Consider the following 9,540-nt stretch of genomic DNA (forward strand, 5'->3'; position numbering starts at 1 on the left):
TGCCTAAGTATTTAAAATGGTCCATTACCTCCACAGGCTGGTTGTTAAGTACAGCAGGAGCGATGCTACTAGCTCCCTTTTTTGTTTGTACTATGAGTTCTTTAGTTTTGGCCACGTTAATTTCCAGATTACTGGCCTGACACCAGTCCTGCAAGAGGGACACCTGTCTAAAATAGGCATCCTCATGTGTGATATTATTTTCTGTTACAAGTCCAACCAAGGCCATGTCATCAGCATATTTAAATAACTTAACATTGCTACAATTCACAGTCATGATATTTGTGTAAATTGAAAACAACAGAGGCGACAACACACAGCCTTGTGGTGCTCCAGTATTTAAAACAAGCTCATCTGAGTAGACCCCATTCATTAAAACTCTTTGAGGGCGGTCAGTTAAAAAACTTCTGATCCAGTGAATGTTGAGGGCGGTCAGTTAAAAAACTTCTGATCCAGTGAATGAGCCCACCATTTACATTCATCATAAAAAGTCGTTGTAAAAGAGTGTCAATTTGCATTGTGTTAAAAGCAGAGCTAAAATCAATAAAAAGAACACGGGCAAATGATTTTGGTTGTTGCAAATGTTTAGCTATATGATCCACAAGGGTGACAGTTGCATCTTTTGTGCCCCTGTGTGGTCTATAGGCAAACTGAAAGGGGTCAAGTTGATCACTAACAGAGAGCATGAGATGGGTGCTAACCACTCTCTCCATTCACTTTGAGTGCCACCGGTCTAAAATCTCCAGGAGCCAAAGCCTTAGAGATTTTGGGCACAGGTATTATTGTGGATTTTTTCCATAGGTTAGGGAAAATGCAGAGATTCAGCAGAGTCTGAAACAGCTGAGTGACAACCCCCTTAAGCTGTTGGGAGCATGACTTAAGCACCCGTCCTCTAAGGCCATCAGGCCCAGGAGCTTTGTTAGCTTTGATTTTTGAGAGACACATAGCTACTTCTTCCTCAGAGAGCTGGATAGGTTCATAACTGCCTATCTGATCACAGACAGTACTACAGCCTGCCTCTGGGTCTCTCACATCAAATCTTCCATAGAAGATGTTTAAATCATTTACAAATTTGCCACAATCTGCCATGTTCACATTCTGCTTTTTCTTTCCCTGCCTATTATTGCATTCAGTCCCTCCCATGCCTGTTTTGCATTACCTGTACAAAATCTTTGCTCTCTCTTATTTTTAAAATCTGTTGCCTGTTTGGGTGTAGCTCTGTTGAAAGCCTATTTGTTAATGAGTCTATGTCAGGGGTCTGCAACCTTTGCCATTAAAAGAGCCATTTTTGACCAAAAATAATTTGAAAAAATCTGTGTGGAGCCGCAAAACATGTTTGAGCCTTATAATCAAAGTAAATAGCCTATTAAGTCTAAATTAGCGTATACTTATGGTCTAAATAAGCATTTGTTAATATGTTTTACCACAAGGTGGACACTGTGCAGGGCACTATAAATAATTATCTGGTACTTAAATTTTGCAGAGCTGGCAGTGAGAGCAAACAAATCTGTCCACGCACTACTACATTCTCTATTTTATTCAATTTACTTTTTTGGATTTGGCATCCATAGCTAACCAGCCACTGCTATCGAGGTTCAGCAACATTTGGATTCATAGAATGAATTTCCATAGACTTCTTTTCTCAAAGGCTCAAGGAGCCACTGGACAGGGGCTAAAGAGCCACATGTGGCTCCGGAGCCACAGGTTGCCTACCCCTGGTCTATGTGAATGTGATTTGTGTTTCAAACGGTCCGGATTAGTGCAGAGACTGTTTAGTTATGTGCAAGATTATTGAATTGAAAATTGAATTTCCCCTCGGGGATTAATAAAGTATATAAAAAAAAAATTAAAAAAAAGAATCTGTCTGTGAACAGCCTTAGCAAACTAAACACTTAGCTTTGGCGAAGCCAACTAACCAATGACCTATCTGCAGACAGTCACAACAATAACTCAATGACAACATTAAATCACATACAACAAGTTAAACAGTCTTGTTGTCTTAGCCTGTAAAGCTGTGATAAAGCTATGCCCAGTTGTTACATAACCGATCCTTGAATGGATGGAAGAAAGAGTCGCTTTGGTGGTGTGCTACTTTGTTAGCTGGCAGAGGAAGGCAGGAAAGAACTGTGGTTCCAGATGCAATCTTTGTTATGTCCTTTGTTCCAAAGGTGAAACTCCGAGAAAGCTGGTCGCTCAGGGTCTTTGCAGAGTTAGACGCTGTGTGCTAACTCAACTTGGTTCTCCTTGTTGCTAGAAAGTTAGTTGCAAACCTTGTGCTTGCAAATCTAACTTCTCTGGTTCAGGTTTGCCTCTGCCTTGAGCGTGGGCAAGTCGTGGTCCAGGAAAAAGAGAGTCTGTGAGCAATTGCCCTCCCTTTAGTGGTTTGGGGCAATGGCCTCTAGGTTGGTCAGAGGTGGTGTGAGCTGCTCGGCATCTCACGAGCAAGAGAGCGTCTGGGCTGGTCCAGGCCCAGCCAAAAAGAGAAAGAAGGAAGCAGACCTTCTACAGATGCCTGTGACATCACAGAGTCACATCACTGTAAAAGTCCTGTCCAATCAAGTTTGGCGACTGTTCTCACTGAAGTGAGAAATAGCTCTCTTTGTCTGAAGAACAAAGAACATGCAGAGAAGAGAAACCTTCACATGTCCAGTTCAGATTTTAACAAATGACAAATCATCTGTGGTCCTGTGAATCCCTACAAACTTATTAGACAGATATATATATAGAGAAAGGCGATGTTTAGAGAGCAAGCCCAAATAAGCAGCTCCACTTTAGAAACAAGCCCAAAAAAAAAACGCAACCCACGACTGCAAATATTTGTAAGTCACTTGACAAAAAAAACAAGCCCAAAGTCGCGGCTAATAAGCGGACCTGCCAACCCTGCTTGTGTGCTTGTGAATACCCGCCCTACTCTGCCTCTGATTGGTTTATGATGAAATTTTACTCTCCCTAAGCTAATCATCATCACTTATGTGGTTGTCTCTCCCTCCCTTCCCCCTCACCTGCCCTCACCAAAGAAAAAAAACTTTAGAGCTCCGCTGAGAAGGAGCTTGCTTGGGTGAAAGCCGCTTCAGTGAACTCAAGTAAAGCCAAGTAAAGGCGCATTTTATTGTGAGTAACAGTAACGGCGTTATAACGGGTGAGACAGCAACGTTTTTGATTACTCATTACTGAAAAAAGTAGTGCCATTAGTAACGCTGTTTATTTATAATGCCGTTCTCTATCGTATCGAGACTATCTCTCCACACAGTTACATATTCCATATGTACGGGGACTGATCCCTCTGGGACAGCTGACGTGGATATTTCTTTAAGATACACCACTACGTGGCCCATGCGCGGGCTTAAAAGCCCCAGGTGCGCATGTAATCACTGATTCATTGATTTCCACTCTTGCAGTAGGAGACGTGAGAGCATACGTTGTTGAAAAGGGAGATTAGCGTAGATCCACTTATCGGTTGTGTGAGCAGAGAGTCGGTCTCTGGGCCCCTCTCGGGATTGCTGGTCTGCCTTTGTTCTTTATTCTCTTATCCTTCGTTTGGAAAAGTAACTTGGTGTAAAAGGGGTACTGTAAGGCGTATTGCACGATCCGCTCTGCTAACGCGCCCAGGTATAGTCCACCACCGAAGCTGACTTGGTCGGCGGGTGTGGTGTGGCATCCCTCTCTGCCCGGTGTCGTTCAGGAGTGTCGCAAGGTGTATCGCTGGGTGTCCGGCTAATGCACAACCTGCGAGGGCACTTCCTGGTTTGCGCGGTACGTCCGTATGGCAAGCCGGGAGGGACCTCCGTGCAGGGGCTGCAATGCGCAAATGCCTGCAGAGGATGGCCATGATTATTGTGTGATTTGTTTAGGCAGTGATCATACACTCATGGCAAGGGATGACCCATCCTCATGTATAAGCTGTTTTTGCATGTCAGCGAGGTTAAGGGAGGCCCGCTGCCATGTGTTTAGGACACAGCCACCCACACCTGCTTATGGACTGCAGTCGGCTAAGCGTCCTAGGACTGCGGCTCCAGCAGTGCAGAGTGCAGCTGGCAAAGGTGCCCCTTCACCCTCCAATACTGTGATTAAATCAATCAGGCATGAGCGATTTGTGTCACATGGGCTGCAGGCGTCAACTAGCAAGCCTCCCGCCCCTGGACCCTCCACCATGATATCAGTTGGGGCCGATAGGGGCTGCCAATCTGACTCAGAGTCAGACAGGGAGATTGATATTTTTAACCTGGAGCCCTCAGACAATGATGTGTTCCCCTCAGAGCAAGGGGAGACAGTCATAGACGAACATAAGCAGCAGCCCCCTCTCCTTCAGGAGATTGTGAGTAGGGCAGCTGCTGCGTTGAATATTGAATTGCCATCTGATCAGGGGCCTGCCCCCTCCCGTTTTGATGATGAAGCGGGGGGGCTGGTCCACACGCTTCCTGGTGCCCCTCCTCTCAGACTTTAAGGACGTGCTCCGGAAGCAGTTTCAGACACCATCAGGTCAGTTCACGATAGGGAGAAGATAGGCTGTGGGCCGTTACCTCCGGTGGACCAGGTTTTGGCGGACTTGGTGTCTCCATCTCAGTCAGTTCTTGGGACAGGTGGCTGCCCCAGTAAAAACTTCAAAATGATGGACGCCTTGCTCACCAAAATGCACAGTGCTATGGCGGTCCAGACCCAGCTGGCCAATACAGGGGCCATATTATTCCTGTACCAATGCCATCTGACTCAGCAGCTGAAAGAGGGGTGCAGTGATGACCTGCTGATGGAGCTGCAGCAGGTCTCCTCACTTCTCTCTAAGCTGATGAGGGAGCAGGCAGAGGCGGCTGGTAAAGCCATGTCGGGACTCTGGACAGTTAGACGCCACCTATGGCTGTCGCAGTCCATGCTGCAGCCGGAGGATAGAGCTTGTCTACTCAAGCTGCCCATAGAGCCAGCGGCAATGTTTGGGCCGGATGCGTCTAGGATGCTTCAGCAGGCGTAGGAAGCTCGCCGCTGTGCTCGAGAGGTGTCTGGTGCTCTAAGGCGGAGCCAGGACTGGCGCCGGCCTCAGCCGCAGCAGCCTGAGCCTCTTCAGTCTAACTGGAGTCAGGGGGATCTGAGGGGCCGGCTGGATCCATCCAGGCGGGGCAAGTCTAAGAGAGGGAGACGAGGCAGTGGTGGCCACGGGCCGCACCAGCCGTCACCTCAGTCCTGACGCAACGCCATCCCAAGTCGGACCCTGTCCTCAGGGGGTTCGTGCGGCATGGGAAGCTCTGAGGGCAGACCCCTGGGTTGTTTCTACAATGACCCAGGGGTACCACTTACAGTTTACATGCACCCCTCCTGTGTCTCGGTCGGCTGCATTCTCGATCATTGCAGACCTGCAGCACAGAGAGGCTCTGCATTCAGAGATCTCCACTCTCCTCGAGAAGAGGGCTATCAGGGAGGTGGGGAGGGAGAACCAGCAGGCGGGGTTTTATTCCTGTTATTTCCTTGTCCCGGAAGAGGACGGTACCCTCCGGCCGGGGAGATGCCGAAGGGGAGGACACAGAGCCTTCGGGTTCTGTGTCCTCCCCTTCGGCGTCTCTCTGACGTTGACACAGGGGAGGAAGGAATCCCCCAGGATCTGCCTCTCTCATTTTGAACTGGGAGCCAAGGTTACCTGGAAGCTTTGTCTTTGCCCTCTTCTGCACATGCACCCAGTACAGAGGTCTCTCTTTTTCTGGGGGCTATGCCCACAGAGGCACCTACAAGTCACAGTGTGGGTCACCAGAGGGCTGCGTGTACTCAGAACCATGCATGTGCACCTGTTCTCCAGGGGTGGCCCGACCCCAGGGGAACGGCGACTGCACCTGGAGGTGGTCGAGGAAATCTGATGTCGTTTCGGCAGGGCAGTGGCCGTTCTGTTCACATCCAGGAACAAAGTGCACTGCCCGCTGTTCTTTCCATGGGGAGAGACGATCCCCCGCTGGGCGTCGTTGCCCTGGCGCACCAATGGCCTCCGGGGCTGCTGTATGCCTTTTCCCCATTCAGTCTCCTTCCAGCCCTGCTGCTGAGGGTCCAGGTGGAGGAGGTGAGGCTGACCTTGGTACCCTTAGGGGTATGGTGGCAGCAAGCAAGGCCGCTCGTGTTGGGGGTAACAGGTTGGCCAATGGTGACTGCAGCCTCATCTCACAGTTTCTGAAAGGCGCTGTGAGGCTGGCTCCATGCAGCAGAAGGTTGGCTGTCCCAACATGGGACCTCGACCTGGTGCTGGCCGCCTTACAACGAGAACCCTTCGAGCCCCTGGTGTCAGCGGACATGAAGTGGTTGTCACTTAAGGCTGTGTTCCTCATAGCGATTTTCACTATGCCCCTGTGCCGGTGAGCCAGGGAGATGTCTTATTATTTTCTTGTCAGTTGGCCTAGCAGAGGGCAGGCCATCTGAGCGGCCTCCATACATGTACACCTGACCCTTGCGTCTTGCGGGGTCGGTCAAGCTTGGGCAGCACTACTCACTTGTGTAACAAAGACTTCATGCACAATCCCACTGTCTTGAAATATCCCACTGAGTGAGACTCTCAGCAGACTGTTGTATTTTGTTCTGAAAATGTTGGCATGCAATCCCATTCTGTGGATGATAAATGAGGTGCAAGCATTCCTCTGCATCACCAGTGAAGAGGGAACACACCGACAGCTGGGCGGAGCAGTAAGTGACAACAACCTCGCCCACATTTAACAGTCTGCGGGGGAATTGCAAAACAGACCTGGGGTCTAGGTTCATGTCCATATGGGTTAGTTTTGGTTCCACGGGCACTATACTGAAAGTATTTGGTGAAAATGTGGCTAATGAAGAAGGGGATGACTGGGCTGTCAGCCACTCAGAAAGCATTAGTGGCAGATGATGAGGCAGAGTTTGCAATTGAACTTAACAGTTTTTTCTCTAGGTTTGATAAAGGTAAAGGGAACAATTCAGATCATGGGCAACTAATTGTTCTAATTTCAGCTGTATCTAGAAAGGTGGATAGCATTGAGGATTCTATTAAGCAGGAATCACAGGAAGGCCACAGGTCTAGATAACATCAGTGCATTTATTTTGAAAAAATATTAAAAAGGAAAAAAATTATTAATAAGTACCACCTCTGATACTAAACAGGAAAAGGTCACGCAAGTTCGAACAAACGCTGAGCAGACTTTATTAACAACAATGATAGTAAAAACAACAAATGCTACAAAATTTGAAATAGCAGTATATAAAATATATTGCACAGTCCCAAGGGCCCCTTTAAGCTAAGGTTTACCAGCCACTCACACACAATTTGCTGCACTGAGGGTTATTAGCAAGCGGGACGGACTAAACAAGGTAAAGGGCAGGGATCGTAATGATACACACCTCACGTGAAAACAACCACACACCAAATAATACCGTAAATGCACCACTGCAAAGGAAAAATGAGCGGACCACCACCAGGGGAAACCACCCGTCACCAGCTTGGACCCAGCAGCTCCTATTCTGTGGCAGAGAAGGCAGGCCGTCAACCGAACAAATATTGAGGGGGCAAGGGGCGAAAAATGGACTGTTCACGAGGCATGTACTAAGCCAATACTACTACTGTTAGGTTGAGCAGTGCTCTAAGAATCACTCCTATCCCAGTTAACCCAACCAGAAAAGAAGCAACAAAAGAAAACAAAGAAAACAAAAACAATAAACAAGAATTAACAATGAAAAAGCAGTAACTCAATAGTACAGATACACAAACCCGAAATTAAACACTAATTATCCCATAAAATTCAATGCAGGGCCAGCAACCCAAAAAGATAACACAAAATTACCCCAAAATAAACAAATCCTATGCTAAGCCCTAAATAATGATCAAATTAGATTAAACACAGGCATGATAATTGCAAAACAAAACAACGTTATATAAATCAACACAATCCCTAAACTAAGCCCTAACTGATTATTAAATTAAACGCAGCACACAAAAAGAAATAACAAAAATAACTTAAATCAAATTAACTTTGATGGGTGGGTACCGCTTTAACAAAGTGTCTCATTAATTCGGGCTGAAACCTGGACTCGATCCCGAGTCTGTCCATCACAGGCCAGCGTAGAGAAAGCGAGTTCAAACTGGAGGACTAGTGGAAACAGCTGACACACTGAAAACAGCGGAGGCAACGGGAGACAGCGACACCAGTTGGAGACAGCGACACCAGTTGGAGACAGAACAGCAATAGATGTCAGAGCGGAGGCCCGGTTTGGAGAGCAAGCCGCTCACAGTGGTGGGCAGCCTGGCCTATAAGCGCACAAACAGATCCAAATTAGGGGAGAGCCGCCACAATTGTAACGTTTTTCACTTTTCACTCTATTACTCTGAGATCGTTTTACCTACATATGTAATATTTTCAGGCAAAGCACCAACACATGTCTGCTATCATAAACCACTTAAAGTTTTTCAATTGATAAAACAGGTCTTGAGTAATAAAACTGAAAGCAGACTCTGTCCGATGTTACAACTGAAGCGCGTTTGAGTCTTAATTGTAACAGCAGGAGTTTCAATTGTAACACTGCTAAAAAGTAACATTAAACTCATCGTTTTCAGGTCAAATCAATTATATTTCATTCAGTTTAACGTTTCTTTCATACCAAGAATGTGATAAGAATGTATCAAAAATATTGTATATTACTAAAACTTACCGGATGTACCAGTTGGAGCGTTTGTGTGAATTCCTTGATAGGAAAATGCATTGATTATGCCTACAAAGTTAGCGAATTTGACTGATGGAGTTGTAAAAATGTTATACAACCCTAATTTGATTTAGAATATAATTGAATGACAGCTGACTGAACACAGAATATTGGCAAATATGGCGCATGAGTTTTGGTCCCATTCATACCTGCACTGACCCCTGCAGGGTCAAATATGTAGCAACACCCCAAATCACTTATTTTTTACAGTCTATTCTATAGAAAAACAGTCTATTTGTATTTTAAAGTTTTATTGCAAAAACTCTTGACTTAAAGGGCCAGTGTGTAAAATGGGTTGAAAACAGTGACATCAGTGGTCAAATTCTAGATTGCAGGGCTCACTCGCTCACCCCTCCCGTCGGNTATTTAGCCTAGCAATATCTCCGGACTATAGTAGTTGTATTGAGTTGTATTGAGTTATTGTTGTGATTGTTTGGAGTTAGGTTGATGGTTAGTTGGCTTCCACAAAGCTAAGTGATGTTAGTTTGCTAATGTTTCTCACAGACAGAGTCTTGCATGCAACTAAACCTGGTTTTAGGATGAATCACAGTACCGAGACAGCCCTTTTAAAGATTTTAAACGACATCAGGTGCAATTTAGATAACCATAAACTCACAGTCTTGGTTTTACTGGATCTAACTGCCGCCTTCGATACAGTAGACCATCACATTTTATTAAATAGACTGAGGCACCTGGTCGGCCTCTCTGGTACTGTTTTTAACTGGTTCGTCTCTTACCTTACTGATCGACACTTCTTGTAAGTATGGATACATGTTCCTCAGGAACCCATGAGATAAAGTGTGGGGTCCCCCACGGGTCAATTTTAGGTCCAACTCTTTTTAATCTCTACATGCT

Source organism: Epinephelus moara, chromosome 18, assembly GCF_006386435.1.
Source record: "Epinephelus moara isolate mb chromosome 18, YSFRI_EMoa_1.0, whole genome shotgun sequence".
NCBI lineage: Eukaryota > Metazoa > Chordata > Actinopteri > Perciformes > Serranidae > Epinephelus > Epinephelus moara.